The sequence below is a fragment of the Anabas testudineus genome, chromosome 19 (assembly GCF_900324465.2).
Source record: "Anabas testudineus chromosome 19, fAnaTes1.2, whole genome shotgun sequence".
In the NCBI taxonomy this organism is placed as follows: Eukaryota; Metazoa; Chordata; class Actinopteri; order Anabantiformes; family Anabantidae; genus Anabas; species Anabas testudineus.
Genome location: NC_046628.1, coordinates 15,656,310 through 15,678,940, shown reverse-complemented (window position 1 = coordinate 15,678,940; position 22,631 = coordinate 15,656,310). Strand labels below are relative to the sequence as shown.

Below are 22,631 nucleotides of genomic sequence, written 5' to 3'. Positions count from 1 at the left end.
ACTGTAGCTACTTTAAGTTTGTACATTGTTCAAATAAACACAGATTACACAACAGTCTAGTGCCGTTGTTCCTGAATTTTTTAAACCACGCCATCACTCCAGACAGATTTTATAATAGCACTCACTGTTAGTGAACACTCACATGCAAATGTCCAGGTCTCTGAAAATCTGCCCTCTCACTGGCCTGAGAGTACAAACGTTTTTACAACTGTGTTCGAGGAACTGTTTTTTTATTGTGTTCCAATAAAAGTTTGGATAAAACCAAATTTCACTGAAGCACGACAACTTTATTATACCAGCTTCAGACAAAGCAGCCCGAGAAAGTTCAACAAAACAACAACAGCAAAGTGAAGCAGCGTCATCGCCAAGTGGTTTGAAGGAAGGAGGAGATCAACACAGGTGCCAATCAAACAGGTTACCTTTGAGAGGAGCCATTGTTACAAGAATACAGGAACTTGACGCCATTGAAAGGTTTACAGAACAGAGGCAGTTGGCAGGAGCTGTTTTGGCCTTACTGGAGACCATCCATTTACAATACAAGTACAAGTACATGTTCAAATTGAAATTCTTCTCACCTGTGTGATTAACACACGTTCTTTAATCAGCAGTCAGCACTAATTCAGAGCAAATGTTATCTTCTTATTGTCTTAGTTTTTTTCCAGCACCAGGATTCTGAAGTACCTGAACACATTTATTTCTTATCATATCTTATCCAGTGCCATTCTCCTCCTTTTACGTCAGTGCATTGGCTTTAGGTAATATTTTGGGATTTCCCCTATAGGCGCATGAGTAACCGTGTATGTGCTGTAGCTGATATGTTAATCTGACTCTGATTTACATACGAGTCTGGTTCGTGCTCTTGTTTCATTTCACAGTACTTAAAAAAACATGAGGTGTGACAGCCTACGCTCCTTGAGTGGCATGATGAATGAGCTGGATAGTTAGCCGACCATGCTGCATCACAGCCAACCAGTCTTGGCCTCCCTCCTCTTCCCCACAGACCCTGGGCAATGCTGTCAAAAGTGATAAATAGCACCTGTGATGTCACATCCCTTTTTTTGTATAGCGATGCGCACAGAAGTCATGGAGTACGGGATGTAGCCAGGCACATGAGAACATTTTGATTGATTTACAGGTACAGAGCGAGTTATACAACAGCTAGCTGATTTGATGTTCACTGGAGTGGATGCTTTCCTGACTTGCAGCATTGCCTTGTGAGTCAGCGATTGCCTACTGAGCTATTTTCATCTGCTCCCTTCCTCCACGGTGCTATTTTCCTTGTGTTTCAAGAGAGAGGGGGAATAAAGCCTCATCCAATCTATGGCTCTTTTCCATGCTGGTCTAACAGGATGATCCAAAAGCACTCCTACATGTACAGGCGTGCACACAAACACAAGTCTGTGCACATGCAGCCAAAAACAGCACAGTGGCACGGAGAGAAATGTGCATGTGCGTGTTTGGCCAAAAAGACTACACATACACAGGCGGACTGTGCCAGTCACCCGCCAGCTGCCTGGAGATTGGTGTTTACACTGGGAAGATATTGGGGCCCTGTGACTTGTACTGTGCTCACATTGTGTCGTCAAGTACTGTGTGCTGCAGTGTTTTAATATATCTGCACTGGGTACAAGAAATTTCAAGAGCGCAAATAGGTTTAACCTTCAGTCAAAGTAACAGCAGCACACAGTCCTCCACAGACGCCATATTACTGAGATCATGAAACTGGAGCTGGTGGAGACCAAAACAGAGCTAAAAGGAGAATGAATACCAGAATGCTCAGTGTTACACTTCTGCAGAATATCCTCAACATGAAGAACTTAAAGAGGTCATTATGACCTATTTTTATATTTTAAACTTGTGCTGCTGCCCCTACACTGGCAAAGAAATAGGGAATCCAGCCCCATCTTGTGCCTCTCATGTAATTCATATATTATAGTCACTTAAAGCAGTATGTGGCCACCATTCTTTCATTTTTGTTGTTTCTACTCAAAGTCTGAAGGTATTTCCTGAATTCTCAAAAATAATGTGGTTTGGTCCAGGAAAAGTATAATTTTAAGCAGTTTCTCAGGTATCTGTGTTTGTTTATATCCCATCAACAACCAATAAATACAACAGTTAAATACTATAGAACAATCATTTGTAGAGAACACCTTAGTCTTGATTAATAACATGCTCATATGCTCCAGTAAAGACGGTGCAGTGGCCACTGATAGATGTGACTTCAGACAGGATCAAATAAAGGACAGGGCCACAGGAACATCTATTTAGTCTGTGGCAGCACATAAATAAGGCTTTTATCACACATACGCACACTCACCAGGCTTCCACTAAGCTTCTCTTCTGCTATCCCTTCCTTCTGCTCTCTGCTCTTTTACCTAAAATATCCTTCATCCAGCTTCATCCAATCCCCACCCCCCACCCTCCTCTGTCCCAGTCACACTATCCACTCTATCTCATGGACCTCAGGGCTCATTTGCTCCGGCTTTGGGGCCCCATTGGATTGGAGATGTGAAGGCAGCCTGCTCCGTGCTTCGTTATAGCAATTACCACAAGAAGTCATACATTACCTGGGGCCCACATGGCATTTGCTGTTCCACTGAGACTACCTCGCTCATTCTCTTCTCTCCTCTCCAGAGATAAAAGCTGCACTCCCCTTACAGACCTGGAACATCTAGAGCCATGACCTGAGTGGGTGACTCTGAGAAGTTATTGTTCATTAACTCCACATGTACCTAGATGTAAAAACACAACGCTGTAGGTCTAAGGTCTAAGCTCCCAGAGTCATTTTCCATCAGAGGTCGGACCTTCTGACATTTTCTTTCTAACACAGCTCAGGTCTTAATCAAATGCTGCCACTATGATGTGAAGTCCACAGCAGCACATGTTTATAGTAATTTTGTACCTCATTAGAACAATTATACTGTGATTTAAACTATACAACTGTGCAAATGTGAACACTGACATGTTATATTATTAGTCGTGCTAGTAGCACAGAAAGTCTGTTTGTCCGTTGGTCAGTCAGTCCACGTGGATCCAGGCTGATGCTGTTCTTCTAATGCACTCTTTAAGAAGAACTGGATCGATTCCCATGCTTTGATGTCCCTCTCACTATTCACTGTACACAGACTCGTTATTGCACCAAGGTTTTAATCTAATATTAGCTGCTGGATGATGTTGCTATGACGAATTCCTGCATTAGCTGATTTGAAGTTATCCAATACTGTTATTCGTGACTACATATCTGCAACGCTATGTCTGCTAATTAGGAAATACCTGTACATGGGAAACACTACACCTGCGAAACGTGCAGCGGTTTTAAGCATTAATTTGTCATAAAATGTGATCTGATCTTCATCTAAGTCAAGAGTAATAACAAATACAATGTGCCTGAAATAATAACATAAAACAATTCTTTGACCATGAAACTTCTATCACTGTATTATCATCCTAAGGCACTTTCGGCCTTCCAGTCTAGCAAACAGAGCTTAGGCACTGTTTGCTCGTATAAAAAAGGCAATGAAATCAACATTCTCTCTTGTGGCTGATGACTTTAATGAGAAATTTTATTAGAGGACCCGTTAGAGGTCCAGCTGAGATGAGCATCTCTCACACTCAACATGTGCATGAATTAAGCCACAGAAATAAACATTCAACTGCAAAACAAGTTTTAAACCTCATCACCGATGCAGTATGAGAACACTTTTAATCCTTCATATTGTTTTCCATTATGGTGCCACAGCTCATTCATCATGTACCAAATATTGAGCATCACAGCTTTACCCATAATGATTGTGCCATGAAGTCATTACTTTAAAAGACAGATGACAATATTACTAAATGCATGACTAGAAACGACCGTAATCTATTTGACTACTCCAGGATTTCACAGCATTGTTCCCTGAATTTATTCATTCATGTGCATCTCTTGGATTTTCTTTTGCTTTCCTTTTAATTCATGCAGCATTGTCTTACAAAGGTGCAGCGTCCACTTAAAATCACTTACTGGAAATCCTACAAACTGCGTTTTAAAAAATGGAACTTGGTTTTCTTGTTTACCGTATGTTCAGTTCTCACATTTCACATTTTTAGCACCATGGTAGAACTGTGAGGTGGTACAGTATTATTATAGTCACTGAGGGCTGTAGAGAGGGCGGCGAGGGCTGTAATATTACAAAGAATTGCTGTATTCATGATTTAACCTGACATACAACAGCTGGAGGACGACTGAGTCTCGACATGGTTTCTCCCGATGCGCTTAAAAGAACAAATCTCATTCATTTACAAATATTCACAACCCAATCCAAACCCAGAGTTTGTACTTTCTGTAAATAACTGCAAATCATATTTTTGGGCTCCTTTGAGGATTGAAGCAACAGATGATTGTTTTCTCCATGGGAGATCTGTTTGTGTCTGCCAGTGAGCTAATCATGGATTAGAGTACACTATAATGGGCCAAATCTCCTCTTACAGATGTTAATATTAATATATTCTGTTAACTCTTTGTTTAGTAACACCAATGAAAATAATACTGGTGTATAATCATGAGCTATTTTTATCTTCTGCATTAAGCCTCTGCATGGATTTGTGTGTACAGACGGTTTTGTCTGTGTATTCCTGTGCCTCTGCTGTATCCCACGGATTCCAGATCCACAACCAGGATCAAAGAGGAACTAGAGGGATTGAGTCCTTTCAGAGTGTGATTTTTAATGTTGGCTCTTGTATGAGGGAGATGCATCCACCCATGAACATCACTCTCTCTGTACCTCAGTCGTACCTTTTCATCCCATCCTTTCTCTTTCCATCCTCCTCTTTTTGCTCCCTCCTCTCTGTGCGGCAGCTTAAAACGCTCCAGCTCTTCTCGTGCCATCCTGTGTTCCCCACAAGTGTGGACGTTTGGCACCTCTGACTCAGACATTATGTCTGTGAATGGAGAGCTCAGGGCGGAGAGGTGGTGTGCCCCTCTGCACTGCATTTACATGCCAAACGATCCCACGGTTGCTACCTTTGCTCTGCTGCACCTGTTCCCTCTGCTAAAGTCTTCTTTCACAGTGAACGAGGCCAGAACTGGACAGTATGCACACACTGACACTGTGTGTTTGTGTGTGAGTCAATGTGCTTTATGTGTGCATGTGTGTCAGTACAAGGACAAAGCAGCAGCAGGAGCAGCAGCAGGAAAAAAGCTCTTTGTGTGTGAGTGAAAGGTGGTAGGTATTGATGCACTAATCCAATGTACTGAATCTATATTGATGCCGTATTAAATGGAAGCCTAGAAACACAATAGAGTCACGGCCATGAGTATGGACAAATACAGGAGCATGTTTGGAGAAGAAAGAGCTAAAATTGAATATTCTCCATTGTTTATCTTAGATTTTGTTCAGACGGCCACAAAAGTCGTTTGGAGACTCTGAAATAGTCATTTACTAATCAAATGGAGTTCAGTTGATTTAGAGCAGTAACATACACTTGTTGACATAAAATCACAAAACTAAACAAATTACTCATAAAACAATTTTTATTTTGTGAATTAAATGTGATTTTACAAACCAAAGTGTGTTGTGGCTTCTGATCTTTCAGTATTTGGTGGTTCTGAGCTCACATCTGAAATTAAAAAGGTTATAGTAATATCGTAGCTTTAATAATAGAATAAGGAAATAAACAAACAAACATAGTAAAGGTTTAATTCCAGCCCTCTGCTCTGTTCTGTGTGTCCTTCACACTTGGTTACCTAGAAGACACATGGCTTCATATTGTACTGTATGTACTTATCAAACACATGTATACTGTACGTGCACACACTCACCTCAGCACCAGGCCCACAACACGTGCCACTACTGTCCATATCCACAATACACACACCCACACACACACACACACATACATACATAAACAATACAAAGCACTTACACGGCCTGTCAGTACAGGAGATAAACACCACCTCCGACAAATTCCGTGCTGTGCCATGCCATACCGCGCCATGATTCATCACTCTGGGAATCAGCCGTGTAGGCAGGCAGTGTGTGTGTGTGTGTGTGTGTGTGTGTAAGGCAGCTGCCATTCGGGAGATTGATGGCAAGGGCAAGATGGAGACAATGAGCTGTGTTGCTGCATTTTTCCCCTCTGCTTTCTGTTTTCTGTCTGCTCCATCTCGCTTTCCTCTCTTTCTCCTTATCTTTCTTTCCAGTTGTGCTCAAGAGAAAACGTAGATTTCTTCCCCCCCTTCTTCCAGCCACCCCCTCTTCCTTTCTGTTCTTACTCTGTCATTCATCCATCTTGGTATTCAGCAGCAAAGTTCATCACAGCCCCCCCGAGTAGAGGAAAAGCTCCACTCTATCTTGACGTTGAATGAGAACTTTCCCCACAAAAGACATTAATCTCCTCATTATTACTACAACCAATCCAGTACTTGGATTTCCTTTGCTCTGGTATCTGAGTCTAAGCTGCAGCCCAGTAACAGAGATCCGAGAGGAAAAGATGGAGAAGCAAAGATAAGAATTACCTTTTTCTCCTTTTGCAATTAAAGCCCAGCCTCCTTTAACCAGTTTCACGATGTCTTCACAACCATACACACATGCATGCTGACACAGTGAGTTAGTTGGATGACTCATGAGCACCAGTGTGCTTCCCAGTGAAACAAAGGCTGTAATTTGGTCTCAGCTGTTACAAGGCGCATTAAGAAAGAGAATGTGATGGTTTCTCTCAATGCACAGTTGGCACGCCAGCAGGATGGAGTGAAACATGGCTGCTCAGGACAGATGAGATGCACAATGCAGTGAAAAGATCATGTGTGAGAGGCGTGGACACAGTTAGCGTTAGACGTCAGTGTGAGCTATTTAAAGCTGCACTTTAATTTATTTAATTTATTTCTGTATTAACAATGATTCAAATGACTAAAGGTGAAGTGAAAGATTTTTCTCAGAATTACTAAGCTATGATGAATTCTCACCTGACAGCTCTAAAAGCATTTTAACACCTTTCAGCCAGTTGTTTTGGTTTTCTCATCAAAACAGTGCTACCAGCTGTAATATGCAGGATGTATTGTTTATTCCTTGAAAGTCACTTTTAACCATTTGCCCAGCACTCACTGATTGCTTAAAATTAGTACCTTTTGGATTTTTAGTCCAACAAAATAAAGTACTGACGATGTAACTATGAGAGATTGAGAGAATCCATATTCACTTTTTTTTACATTTCATACTAACGCAGCCCTAATTTTGTGCTAAAGCTCTGATAAGTACAAAGTAGGGGCCCAGTCCTCTCTGGGATGTGATTTATTAATGTTTGAATATATTGTTCATAGCACAGTGTTGTTCTGATTTTGTGGTTTCATTTACTGATGCGGCAGTTGTGGATTGCGTTCCCGTAATCTGCTGCGAGGGAGGATGAGACGGTGAGGAAGACGTTGTAATGCAAAACAGTACAGCATGCAAAAACATCACAGACATGAAATGGAAGTCATATCAGTCAGATCCCAACACAGGATCCTCTCTGGGAGGTTGTGCCTCACAGTAAATTCATACATTAATGCCAACCAGAGACCTGACAGCTGGAGCAGCTTGAATCTTTCCACTGCTAGTGGCCTCGACTCGTACTTGGCTCTCACTTTTGTCTTGTTCCCCCAGCATCTAAAGGCTTGTATGCTTCACAGAACATCACATCCTCCTTCAATGTGTCTGTTCTGCTGTCATGCACTAACTGACTAAAAGACAGACTGATAGTCAGACCCACAGGATTTGACACACACTCACAAATATGCTAAGAATGAGTTAAATTTAAAAAAATGGTGCTAAAAATGCCAAATAATGCAAAGAGAGCTATTTTTATATTTTAATTTCAACCTCATTCAAGTCAAATGAACTGTTCTCTAGTAGAAATGTCCTGAGCAATGCATGAAAAAGCACAAAGCAGACATAACAGACAGACCTACATAGAGGCATTACAAAATGCAGAACACAACATGGTTTTATACAGACATGAGTTTGGTTCATATTTGTTTATTAGACAAATATTCCATATCTAAATACAGTCAATCAAATCCAATCACATCTGATAGATATAACCCAAACTATTGCAAACAGCTGCAGAGATGAATGCTCGTTAAAAAAAAAAAGGTTAATTCCAATCTGGTGTCCATCATTTAAAGAAATAAAGATCCATCAGAACCTGAAAGAAAATAGGACCAAATGTTTAATTGGCTCCCAGTGCTGATATGACAATCTGTGGGTGCTGATTAATTAACACTGCATGCTGCTGCAGCTTGTTGATGAGTCCAGAGTCAAGATGATGTGTGAGGCAAAAGAGAGCACTGGTTTAGATCAGAAAGAATACACGATACACATGAGCAGTGCATTGTGGGAACAGCATATGTGCTCATAATGTGTGCACGCACGTGTGTGTGTGTGTGAGAATTCATCTATACATAATGGATATACCTCTGTTCATCCAGATGATGCTGAACAAAAGAATACAAATGACGTGTGCATGTGTGCGTCTTCGGATTGTGTGTGTAGGCTCCAGTTGCACGGGTGGCTCTCTGACAGTGTTAGTACATTACTTTAATGAAAGTCACTGCCCTTCTGCAAAGGACACAACCGCTTAGCCACTGACGCTGGTCTCCTTTCCTCTCAGTGTAGACGTGCACACACACACACACACACACACACATTAGCTTTCTAAACCGCCTTCTGCAGCTCTGTGATGCTCATCTTATTACAGAGAGCATACATGTACATGTGTGAGTGTGTGTGTTGTGTGAGAGACGATCAAAGGACAGCGAGCGGATAAAGGAAGAATTCAGATCCCAAGAGGGAGACTGGAGCAAGTCCAAATGTCACAGACACTGAAACATGGAGACAAATTCATGTTCACATACATAGTTTCTGTCTAATTCACTGTGCAGGGTATTGTTTTGAGCCCTGACTAATAAAAACAGAGAATATTATTTCTAAGAATAACTAGCCCCAATATGATGGACCATGCATATTCAAAGGTAAACTTAAAGGACAGAGCTTTGAGGACTAGATTTCTATATTTTTGTTACTTTCTAACATCACATAGAGAGGTTTAGGTCATCAGTCAGTTGAGTCTTTCTCTCTCAGAATCTAAAATGTCATTGAGCTTCTTCATCTGTGCCATAGAGCTCCACTGTTGTTGAAAAGCACATTCGTGACCCACACTGCTGCACTGGTTGACTTCATTATACAAAATGTGAGGGCTCTGAAAAAAGAGCTCTAAAGGGTGACGATGGCCACCACTTACAAAAGTATGTTAGGTAAAGAAGAAACAAAGGTGATTGCATGTCACCTTTGTTCCACCAGCTTCTTACTACACATACATCTGGATTACAGTCTGATGCAGAGACTGTCAGATGTGAGTGTGTTAAGGTTGATTCAATTCCACCCTGCACGTTTATCAAGCACTAATTTGAAAATGACATATCTCACATATTAGGAATGAAAACACATGTAACCCAGTGCAGCAGCGTGGATCACTTATGTGTTTTGAATTGTTTTTGAACAGGAATTGACGTCTACTGCTCAGGTAGAGAACCTACCCCACAGATTAACAGCATGTAGGAAGAACAACATGTTTTAGCCTGCAGGTCAGAATACATTTCTGTGTATATATGTCTGATGGATGAAGCAGCTCGTAAATGGGTCATCCCTCTCTCTCTCTCTCTCTCTCTCTCTCTCTCACATGTATATACAGTACCTAAGAAGGTAGGAAACCCAGCCAGCACACAGACATATGCAATCAGCAGAGTAAAAGAAAAAGGTGGAGACTGAAGAAAGAGACAGAGATGAACTGTAACCATGCGACCTGAGGGACTTGGGGACCGGCAACACTTGTTGAGGATAAAGGAAACAACAACAGTAGATTAAAGCACAGCTGACACGACGAACACAGATAGATCAGAAAGAGACGGAGAGATGAATGAAGGCAGACAGGTTAGAGAGGTTTGGAGGCTGGGCTGCACTTTCTGTTTAGAGGAACAGGTAGAAGGAGTTGTACCCTGGATGTTTAATTAAGTCCTGTAGAATAACAAGGCAGTGTGAGTAGTTTTCATATTGAATGCTTATGTTTAACTTGCAGTTCTTTGTCCTACCTACAGGAGAGATACCAGTTAAATTCAGGGGTCTGAATAATAAGGAGAGAAGGTTAGAGTGCATTTTACCCCACTCAGAGAATCATCTATGATGATTGACTTCTCACTGCCATTGTACTCAGTAACACTTGGAATAAGGAATTAATTGTCTCCACTTTTTGTGTACAGTTCATCTGGTTATTGGCTTCCACTAACATGGACAGCAGCCCACGCAAGCAGCAACACTACCAAGGCTTTACTACAGGAAACACAATGTGCCTGCACACAATCTTGGAGCTTGCATAGATGTCACACTGTTTCAAATACACACTAAAGTCTTTTAGTCTGGACTTAAGGAGCTGTTTGCTAACATTTCCAGGCCCCAAAACTGCCTTAATCACTCAGTGATTTATGGGACATGTTTATGATTTTAAAATAGCTGCTTTAGATCTTTAGTCTTTAATGTGGTTCCTGAAGTAGTTTTTGTGTCCAAGGACAATGAAAAGTGATGAAGATCGCTATAAAAGTGCCAGTGTTGGCTCAGCAGAACATTTTTAACTCCGACTGGTTTTAAATTGTGCTTTAACAGCTTTAACAAAAAAGGGGGCAACATGCAAAAACTGCTATAGAAGACACACTAACTAAGTATTTGTTTGCATCAAAATGTGCATTTAACTTGACAAATAAACACAACATCGCATGGGCACTTTTAATGTGCACTGAAGAAGGTGCAGTAGGTTTTTGCTCTAGTTAATGGTTTTAACACATCAACTGTGCTTTAACAGCCAATGAAGCCACTCCACAGATTTAGCTTTAAGCTAAGTCTCTCTCTCACGAAAATGCATTATATCTAACACACATGCTGAATTATTTTTTCCTCTCATGAAACATCTATAAAACAATAAAAAACAACAAATCCTGCAGATTCCTGCCTCTTCTTGGTGCACTGCAGAGAAACAGTGTGAAGCAGAGGGATTTGCATGGATGGCATGCACTAGATGTTTTCATTACAATTAGAAACTCAGCAGGGGGTCGACCATCAAAACATAGCTGAATAGCAGTAGCAGAGAGATGCTGCACAGTGTCTTTACATGCTGCTTTGGTTAAAGGTAAACCTAATATTTATGCCGTCCTGACCTGTAAACAAGCTCTTTCTAACTACACGTCTACTAGTAACAAGCAAAGTCGTAACAGCAAAGAGTACGAGGTACAAGGCAGACGGGTCCTCTCTTACAAAGAGTGGACCTAAATAAAATCCACTTTCAGTCCTTTCAAGAGAACAAAATGATGATGCACACAGACAACAACAGATACTGAGTGCTTCCTCTCAGTCTTGCTCAGTAGCCTACATGTCATTCTCCCTGACATTAGCTGTATTTCAGACGTATTTATTAGAAAATCTATTTGCTGTGCCTGAGTCCTGCTGAAATCATTCTTTGTATCCCCAGAGTCATTTTGATGCTGGTTTCTTAGCTAGATCTGCTCCACACACAAGCAGTCGTCCTTATTCTGAAAGTGACAGTGTCATCAGTATGCCTAAATCTGCCCTCCCCCTCTTCACTGCATGTGTTTCATATAATAAAATGTCACAGCAGCAGAAGCAGAATTAAAATCGCAGATGTCAACAATAAGACTTACTTACAAAACACTAGTGGGGCATTCTCAGAGTGTGAGTAGATATTTTTAGGTGCACCAGAGGGAGTTTAGGCAGACTAGCAACGACATGACAAGCAAGTGGGTAACCTGGTTTTCCTGAGACACAAAAAGAATCGTGAATACCCAAGAGCATGAAGACTCCAGGCCCAAAACACACTTTAGACCCTTCTCTTGAACCAGGATCTCTCTCACTACACACACACACACACACACACACACAGAGGACCACTCTTTCCACTCTGCTTCTGTTTAACTGCTGCGGTCACACACACATAAACCTGTGCATGTTACTCTACATAACGCCTCTATGGTTGGCACTGTGTCTTGAGTGGGCAGAAAGAGTGAGTGGTCACATTACACTGCGGTTACATCACATTCCTTCAGTCTCCCAAGCAACCAGGTGTCCTCTAACAACAAAAGCAACACAACTATAACCCTGTTATGTCATCCTCCAGTTGTCACACGATGTTCAAGGTTCCTTGTCAAACGAGAAAACACTTCATCACAGTCATGCTGTATTACTGGACAAAGTCTTGGTGGTGTTTGGTGCAGTCAGTGGGGTTGTTCTTGAACAATGAAGAGCCAGGACGGGGTGGTGGGAGGTGTGAGTTTGTTCAAGAGCAGTAAAAGCTGAGTTTGAAAAGAGGTGAGGCTTTTCTTCGCTGAACGAATACGGCTAAAGTGACTCATCTGAAGCCAAAACTCAGAGAGCAGAGCTTTGGTGCAGGTGGGCTGCTCATGGATTTTTCACAAGCAGGAGAAAAGAGAGAATCAGTGGTCACTGCTTGGCCCACAGATATTACAGCACAGTTATGTAAAAGGTTGAGAAGCCAACTGAGACCAAACAGGGGTGAACAGGATGATACATACATAGATGTCTTCCCTTTTTTATCACTTTTACTTGATCAGAGTTAATTTTTATTAATCCTGTTGGGGAAATGCTTTTTACTGCTCTGTAAGCATAACACAAACCACAGTCACATTTGTTATCTAAGCTTCAGTTTGGCACAGAAACATCCTGAAGCTGGGAGCGATCATGCAGCATTTTACACTATGCTATAAACCTGATTAGTGAAATCACCTCGAGGCGCAGAGGAGCTGCGTGTCTGTTAAAGACTGGACTTCAGCTGCTGTTTGATTAATAATGGAAGGAGTTTGACGCTGTGTGCTCTGGAAACAAACAAGTTTATCAACGTGTTTGTTCTCTGGTAAATAACCTCTCATGACTGTTTTTACTTCAGCCTCAGGAGATGTTGTGGTTAATGGGATCTTCATACTTACTGGATTAAAAATTATTAGCACTTAGTCACCATGGTGACTGGTTAGCATCTTTTAGAAGTGGCAGTTTCTCTCTTGCATTATGGGAAATGAAATGTGATTTAATTTTATTGATACTGTAGACCCTGCTGTAAAACAAATTGGATCTGATCTTTATTAAATTAACAAGTATAGATCAACATCATGTGGTTAAACTATTAACAGACTACCAGTGTAATCTACTGTATAATCTCTACTGAAGACACCATTCAATATAAACATGGCTGCATTAACTTAAAGTTGCAGTGTGTAAGATTCTCATTATGTCTTTGTTAGTGTCATTTATTAATATCAACACAGAGAGCGCTGAAGCAATGACCTCAAACCCTGAAACCTGCTGCATGGACACAAAACAAAACACGACCCAGTCTCTTATTCTAAGAGCTACACCTACATGGAAACATGTGATGTACAATATATTTAAATCATAGGAACAAAACAGCGTGTCGGTCCCTCTTCTCTCTTTGTCTCCCTGTTCCTTTACCCCGTGTGACCCTTAAAAGCCATCTATGAATATTCCATCAGCCAGCAGGGCCTCAGCTCTCCCTCTTCATTTAATGATTCAGTCTGTAAGTAGCTTACATAAATGTCCATATTTATACTGTATATGACCATAATCATAGCATAAGTGTGTAGAATCACGGCGAGAGCAGACCCAGGGGCATAAAACATGGAAAATAAGTATGAAAAATTGACAAAGACATTGGAGGAAAATTGAATACGTTTTGCATAAATTAGCTATCTGTGAAATATGTCAGTGCTGTTTCTATGCAGGGTGCATTTGGTCTAATGTGTGCTGCCCACTGGTGATGATACTGCCGAGTAAGAGAAATGATCTCATATCCTCAGGTCTAAGCCGAGCTCTCAGGTACTCGGTGCAAACTACAACTCATCAAGCTGTAGAGTGAGCAGAGTGGGTTATTACAACGTCGGCGTGGCTCACGTCCTGTAAAACTTACTGTAAACTTTGTTAGCTTCGCGGCGGCGCCTGAATCAGTCGCACAGGGCAAATTCAGTTCGGACAAACTCACTGGTCACACACAGAAGTTCATTTTTAGTGGAGATACCAGATACTAAATGTGCCAGAATGAATGTTGAGGTGATCCTAAACCACACCAATGCTCTGCAAGGTTAATACTTATATTGGCAAGCTGCTCATAATTAAACTGAAAAAAATGCAAATATTTAAAGGGGAATATGTTTATTTACTGATGCTTTTACTAATTTATAGTTTAAAAAAAGTGCAGCAAGTCATAAACCAACATTTTGGACAAATTAAAAGTTTATGTGATTAGTAAATAGCTCTAAACAGAAATTATTCTGTTTTGCAGGTCATAAATCAAATTTTGGATAAATTAAATTTATTTTTATTTTAATTAATATCTGTAGAGATTATTCAGCATGATCAACATCAGTAGCTTTAGAATTGTAAAAGCTACTTAAAAGTGCATTAGTCAAGTAAAGTAACCACAGAAAGATTCGGGGTGGATCATAAATCTTTATTTTCTCAACAGTAATGAGCTCTGAGGTTAATTTACATAAATTTTATGTAATTATTTTAACATAACACTCATTTCTATACTGAATTATCAGACGTTTATTTGTTAATGTTAAACCTACAGTGTGTCCTTGTGAGACAGGTGAGAATGACAATTAACAGCTGTTTGTCCCTTCCTGATGTGGCTGATGTACAGTCAACTCAGCTATCATAGGAAATGGGGCACGGTGCATTTGGGGTATTTGAAATCAAATACTTTTTTGGAAACCAGTCTGAAAAACACATCACTTAAACACGAGCAACTCCTGACTCACAGAGCTGAAACGCCAAGGACGAGGACTAAAATACAAAAAATCAGCCACGTCTGTTTGGCCGAGTCCTTTTTCACCTTTTTTAAAATAAAGAGACAAATCTATGAGATCGCTTTGTGAGTGCAAATCTTTTGTTTTGTTACTGACGTCTAATTTTCAGGATTTTAAAAAGTCCCTAATGCAGAACTGAGTTTAAAATGACCTTGTTGCTAAAGAAGATTGAGAACAGTTTGTGCTTTTTCCTCTTGTTGCATTGATCGTGCAGCACACTTGTACTTTTGCTTCCATTTTCCTCATAACAAAAATGGTAACAGTTGATTGTCAGAACGCCCAAAACATGCACGAGCATGTTTAGCTTTTAAAATTAGGGCGTCTCGTTTGTCTAAGAAAGTTAAGGCAGAAAGTAACATGAAGCTATACTGCAAAGAAAACATATTGTGGAAGGTCTAAATACCACGAAGCAATATTAGTGTTTATTTCCTTAACGTTGACTGGAAACACACGTTTTAATTCTCTTTATTGGTTTATTGGTAATGTGGGCACCAGGTTTCAACAAGGAAGAAGAAAGTATTTAGATTTGGATGTTTGGCCTTAAAACTAAAGATAAAGCTGTTGGGATTCTGGATTTATGTGTATTAATAACTCGGTAGGGGTGTTTGGAGATTTAACAATGTGGACTTCTGGATTTTCTATTTAAAGAGGATTTTCTGACTGTGCGACCTTGGAAGTGGACTTTTGGATTTGTGGGCAGGATTTACCAACCAGTGGAAAGATTGGCCTTATTGTTCTGCTGGTGCCACGTCGTCACCCTGCGTTTGCTGTAGCAGGAGTTTTATCATCACAGAGAGCACTGCACTGTTTTCTCACTGCTCACCTGTCGACCTCGGCCATTTTCTCTGCTCTTCTTCTGGTCTCGATCATCTCTTCTGCTCACCTGTGCTCCCATGCCTGTTGAGCTTGTCTCCCATGTCCCGTGTCACCCACCCACCTACCCCGGCCAGTCGACCTCTTTGAAAGGTTAGATAAATGTATTGTTATGAGGAAAATAGCAAACACAGTTTTCGTTTGCTGCGATGCACTGTGTGTTCTGTGAATCATTTCCAGCATTACATTTTCCCATGCTGCCCCTGCGATGATCAGTGTATTGTCATATTATTAATGGCGGAAACTGCAGAGCTGCTACAAAAACTGAAACACTAAACTATATAATCAGCAGTTTTTTTCAATTTGCAGGTGCTTTTGTAAAAGATTATTTTGATTTGAGTGAGAACTGCATCGTGTGTGTCTGCAGGACTGATTTCAGATCATTGAACAAGTTGCACGAATAGCAACTGTTTCAGCTTTTCGAATTAATTCATTCAACAGAGAAAAACACTTCCGCTGTTCAGTCGAAGGTGTCGATGCTCTCATTCTGATTGCGTCAATTACCCTCCCCTTCCCGTTCCAAACATGCACACACACACACACCCTCAGTTGCACAAACACCCTCACTCCACACAATGCAGTGGACTTGCTCCAGTGCAACTCTCCTCAAGGTCAATTGGCACCATCCAGCTCCAAAACATCTCAAATTAACTCCAAAAGTGAAACTAACACTTGAAGGGCGTGTTTCTGAGGATGAATCATCCACGACAACAGAGCCCAACCCAACCTGTTGGAACTGGGACACATTCTTTTGTCAAGTGTTTTGATGCTGTTGAACTACAGAAACTCTGATGGAATATTTTGGATTCAACTGAGACAGTGTTCTTGGTGGTAATGTAATAACTTTCCAAACTAAATCAGACTGAGAGGCCATTTTCCTCCTGCGAATGAAATGACTGGCATCCTCTAACCTCACTTCACTTCACAGCTCGTCCTCTTCCAGAAAAACAGCATCAACAGCACTCATCAGCACATAACAAAGTACGTTATACAACAGCGTCGAGCACAGAGGAGCGGGATGTGTTGGGGGGAAAAACATGATTAACAGAGAAACAGTAAAACAAGCCCGAACTCATCAGAGACTCACACTCATCAGTACAGGAACTACAGTGGCTGTGCAGTTGGTGATTAGCAGGTAGGCTCAAGCCATGATTTAGTTCCCTAAATTAGCCCCTTCAGAAAGGACCCTCTGGGAACAGACAAGAAGGGAGGGCTGAATACTTTAAATAAAGTAGCCAGTAAGATGAGGATGGATGTAAAGTGAAATATAAGGAGCTCTAAATGTGACCTACTGACCGCTGACTGCAGAGATACTGTCTTTGTGACTGACGGCTCATTAGCTTGGAGCTAATTATCTGGTCTGTCTAATATTCATGTGAAATAAAAACTTTAATCTGAATAATCTTTTACTGCACACACGCTATCATGGTTAAAACATGTCTCTCCAGTATAAACCCGGCTGCATTTCAGCACCACGTCGCTGTCCGCTCTTAATCCTCTCCACGCCGTCTCCGGTGCGTCTGCTATCAAGGCAGAACACGAGAAGCCCCATTAAAACAGCATTTGAGACTTTATTCTGCTATTCAGTACAGCTACATCCCCTCAAGCATAAGTAGGACGATGAGTAACATTATTCATGCTCCTCTACTCCTGTGTTTACTTGATTTACAGTGTTCGTATTTACAAAAGCTAAAAGTGTGGTTCTATGGAAGACAACGTCCAAACTGAAATAACTTGACAACTATGGAAAGTATTGTCATGAACACGAACAGGTCATGCTTTGACCTGATAAAGTCAAATATCCTCTTATAGTGAGCATGTCACAGTCTGTGTTTTGTCATTGTCGTCTCGCTCACATCAGTTTAAGTACAGGATCTCAGGATGGTGATTTTTCATTTAGTGAAGCAAATTAAATCATATTCAGCTGCAGCATCAACCAGATCTTCACTACAGCTACAGCCACGTGCAAGAGTTTCTATTATGAGAGGAAGGAGCAAACAGCCGCTTCCTTTTCCTCCTCTGTTATCTAACCTCATGCTGTGTGTTTGTCTTTCCATGACAGAAATACTTCACTAAATGGTCCAACAACCTACACATGGACTATTTTCTAATCTGCTATTTTAGTAAACAGTGACACTATTTCAGATTTAAAGATTTAACAGATAAAACAAGATGTTCTTGTACATGATTAGATCTATTGTGACTTCGGTGACTGTAGCACATGTAATTGATATTCAGGGGGAGGATGTACAGAGTTCAGCTGTTCACAAGCTTGTGCTGAGATTTGTGTCTCTCTCTTTCTTGTGACTCACCTGGATGCTAATGTGCAGCGATTAAAGCAGGCCACAAACCAACTACCCGACAGGCTGCGGGCTACTTTTGCTGGCACCTTTCCATCAGCGCGGAGCTGAAGTTGCGTGTGATGCTGATGTTGCCAAAGCTCCGCGCACACGCGTCTCCTTTAAGGAGGAGATGTATGCATCAGCTGTGGTCGCTGCAAATACGTACAATACATAAACAGTGTGTGGTGAGGGTTTTATTTGCTCTCACCACGCCGTGTTTAACCCTTTTCAAGACGAGGTTGTGCTCCGGCGCGACGACTAAAACGCGGCGGTGATGCGCCACGTTAGATGTGAAACATCCCGTTTGCTCTGTATCTCCAGCTCACATTGCATCCGCCACATGAAAGACCCTGCACGGATTGAATAAAGAGGATAACTCACACGCTCCCGTGGATCGATCCCTAGATGCCATCGGTCGGGTGGGTGGGAGGCGGGGGGGCAGAGCACCGCCGAAAAAGCGCTCTGTTTCTCGGCGTGTCCAGTGCGCGCTAACAGCCTCCTGACCGCTGCTCCGCTCTTCCTCCTGTGCTCCTGTGCTCCTGTGCTGGCACAAGCACGCCTCCTGTAGCTGCTACTGTGCAAGACTGAGCATCACATCGCGCACCGTGGAGCTCCACTAGTGTGGGATGATGATGTCGCGGGAATAGGAGCGTCAGCTTCTCCTCTTAACGAGAACATTTATGTCTCCTGACTGAGTCACCCTGCTTTTAAGAGGGAGAACCAAGGCAACGGGTCTCTCAGCAACTTGAAGGAAGGATCAGGGATCTAATGATCAGATTTAGATCATATTGTCCCTCGGGAATTCAGATTTGTTCACATTTTCTAAACAGCACACAAACAGGCTGCAGTGTATTTATAGCCCAGGCTTTATGCAAACAATTCAACAGCTTACATTTAAAGCCACATGGCTCAACCAATGGCTGCATCCTCTATACATGAAAACTCTTCACACCTTCTGTTTTCCAAACTGTGAAGAAAAAGTGTCTGTGTGTGGCTAGAATTGGCAAAGCTGCCAAATTACAAGAAGACGAGTGGGTCGAGGCATCGTTTTTAATCCACGACTATATTTAACTCCTCCGTTTTCATGACCTTCACTCTTACAGCTATAATTTGGGTCATTGCCCCACTTTTGTGCAAAGAATGCTAAATTGTCATCTTGTTTCTGTACTGTAAACACTGTAAACAGGAGCTCCAAATAACTTCTCCAGATACATCCAATGGTCTCGTCTAAATCTTCCCAGTTGATGCTGTTTTAGCAGCACATGTGTGACCCACACAATATGTGTTCAAACATTATGTCTGATTGGTCTCATGGCATCATGTTGCACTAAGAGTCTTGTAACATCTAAAACTTAAACCCGCTTCAGCCTGATTCAGGGAGTCTTATTAGCACCGCACTAAACAACCTTCTCATGCTAGTTAATTAACTCCTTAATGATCTTTCAAACTGATTGTGTGACATGTGCAGAAAGGTCACCAACCTCTTCTGAACTCCTGAATCTTACGACACACTGCAGGACTACAGGACTCTTCCTGTGTAAGAAATGAAGCCTTTTCACTCATTTCAGGAACAAAACTCTGAGATATGAGTCTCCCAGGTTTGTGTGCTGTCAAGTCCCACAGGAGCACATGTGAGTGATGGATTCATGATGGATAACCACAGTCTTGTGCCTCTGGGATCAAAAACTGTCTCCTCCATCTTTTTTACATTCAGCGTGAGATGGTTCTGATGTCTCCATTTCACAACTCCCCCGTACAGTTATGGGGTGCTATTCTTGTGCATTAAGCCCAAGATAACTGTGTCATCTGAGAATTAAATGACACAATTATCGAGGTTCATTCCTCTGCAGTCGTGTGTTTAACTCAAGCAGAACAAGACAGCAAACACTGACAAAAGGCCACACGTTACTAGCAGAGGACGGGAGAACGCAAAGCTCTTTACATGCACAAGTACTATTACAACTTTATGTGTGACCTTTTATGCCGTATTTTAGTTTTTCCATGTATATTATTCTTTATAGTATCATGTTATCTTATAAGTTATATTTTTACTTGTAGTATTAGGTGTAGTGTGCACCAGCTGCTGGATGTCTTGCAGCCAGTGTAATGGAAATATTATGTATCAGGTAGTTAGGTTTAGGGTTTTCAGTCTCTGTGCTGCTGTAATCTGTGGTTTTCATAGTCGTATCCTATAGAAACATAACAACATGACTGATATGAATAAAAGCACCCAGGCACTGTGTTTTTGCGTTTGCTGTGGATTAGCTTACATGGTATCCAGCAGTTTACCTAAGTGATTGCTGAATTGCTTCTGCATGTTTAGCAGCCTCATGCTGTTTGACCTGGAACACAAAGGACAAAAACAGCTGTGCACTCAATCGTATTGATGAAACAGAGCTGTTTGTGGGTCTAATTTTAACTGAATGACAACGTTTTTATGTTAAAGTTTCTTATCTATATGATTTCCTGACATGTTGTGCTGTTATTTCTTAGACTGGGTCCCATGTTAATTTCATTTTGACCTTAGATGTTTATTTCTAAGGTCCTTTAAAATTCATTTGAATTGTTTGTTTTCTTACCTTTAGTTCAGTGTTTTCTGGCTCTGGATTGAATTACCTACTAAATATCAACTATGTTGTTGTTTAAAGAAGCATTAGAGTGATTCCTGTTAAGGACCAGTTATCATAACCATCTGGGTCCATCCTGAATCAAATACATGAACACATCTAAAACATCTTTTGCTATCAGCCTTTGAAATATTGTTCACTCAAGTTTTCTTTCTTCCATCTCTTGTTCCCTTTGTACGTTTTTTTCATTGTTCACTGTCGCCACTTCCTTTCACAGTGATTATAATGACCATGTAAAAGCACAATTCAAAAGCGTGATTAGTGGAACATCTTTTCTAATCTGTATTCATGTAGCGCAGCCGTTCTAAGTTGATTCATGAATAGGAACTAAACCTCAGTGAATGTTGTAATGATTACACCGATCAGACAAATTGTACAAATGTAATGGTCCTGATTAATTATTTAATGTTTTGGTCTTTTCAGAACAGCAGGAAGCAGAAACGTGTCATAACTGAAAATTGAGTTCAGTGAGTAAAGTTCGATTTAAACTTTAATCAGTAGAAATGTTTTATTCTAACAAAGTGGACTGCTTTCCAACTGGAGTGCAATCAGGTGCACTGCATTGGCTGTCATCATCTCCTCTTGGCCTGCAGCAAAAAGGAAACTTCCACTGGCGTCGTTGTCCAGTTGGTCACTCTTCAAAATGGCACAGCACTGACAGCATGTCCAAGCATGTGCACTTTACATGCCTGAGCTGACTGCTGGCAGGAATGTGGTTTGATGGAGAGCAGAAAAATACTGACAGTAGGCACCTTCACCCCTGACTGGTTAAGCACCGTCCACTAGATGTGTCTCTTGGGCCAGTTTTAAACAAAAAGACAGGCTGCAGTTTGTGATTACAATAGAAGAGTGAAGCTTTTAGCCCACAACTTATAGCCGTAGTTTCAAAATCAGCTGTGGCTTTTCTTTATTGGCCGTTAAAGTTAATATAACTGCATACAACATTAAAACAGTGCTTTCACATGAATGTATCAGTAACAACATCTGTTTCAGTCCAGATGCCAAACTTCAACCTCGAAGGAACTGGTAGCTCTAACTGTCGGTTTCTTGTGGTCAAACAGCAACAGCAACGTCTTGTTCTCTCTTTTAAAAACCACCTTTGCCTGAGGGACAACATATTTTGCTCCGATTTAAATGTGTAGCATGACAAGTGACAAGTTATGTGTCGACTTGAAGGTATTTATATTTAGACTTTGTTGCAAGCAAGACATAGAGTAAAAAATATAAAGCAGCTTATATTACAAATGTTAACTAAGGATCAAAACACATTCAACTGAAACAAGATCAAATCTCTACAAGCATGAATGTAGCTAATGTACTAAAAAGCTGAGAAAACAATATGACTAATACTTGTTTTGATATTGTCTAGCGGGGATCAGCTCATTCTGCTCTGTGAGCTGGCAAAGCTGCAACGAGACGTGATATTTTGTTGAACAGGTTTCTGACATTTCATTGCAAAATTACTTTCAGGGTTGTGTTCCTTCCCACATACTATTACAAATAGTGTAAATGAGCGTTTTTATGTCGAGTCAGGAGAGACTGGCTTTAAAAGGACAATCCAAACTGTTCTGACACAGCCGCCGCTTATATAACAGGCGATCTGCCCAGGACACGGACAAAGGCATTTCTATTGAAAACCATGGCAGGTTTCCAGAGAATCATTCACAGAGTCTGAACTTCTGTCCGTCAGGAGGGAAAGAAATCAACAAGGAGCAGAGGGTGTCTGTCCGACGCTGTTATCCTCCAGATTAGGATCATATCTTGCTATGCGCTGTTAAACTGCATCACCTCACATATTCCTTCATGAGTTAATATTAAACTGAAGCTACATATCATACAATACTATAAAATACTAACATATCTACACATGTTCCC

At 41.1% G+C, this 22,631-nt stretch overlaps 1 protein-coding gene across 1 annotated transcript in view; it reads right to left on the bottom strand.

Moving 5' to 3' along the window:
• Nucleotides 1-18,709, bottom strand: part of tbkbp1 (TBK1 binding protein 1) — a 44,830-nt gene extending 26,121 nt beyond the window's left edge. Inside the window, exon 1 of the mRNA XM_026350795.2 lies at nt 18,511-18,709. The gene's annotated coding sequence lies outside the window, so the exon portion shown is untranslated. The remainder of the gene's footprint in view (nt 1-18,510) is intronic.
• Nucleotides 18,710-22,631: the final 3,922 nt, after the last annotated feature.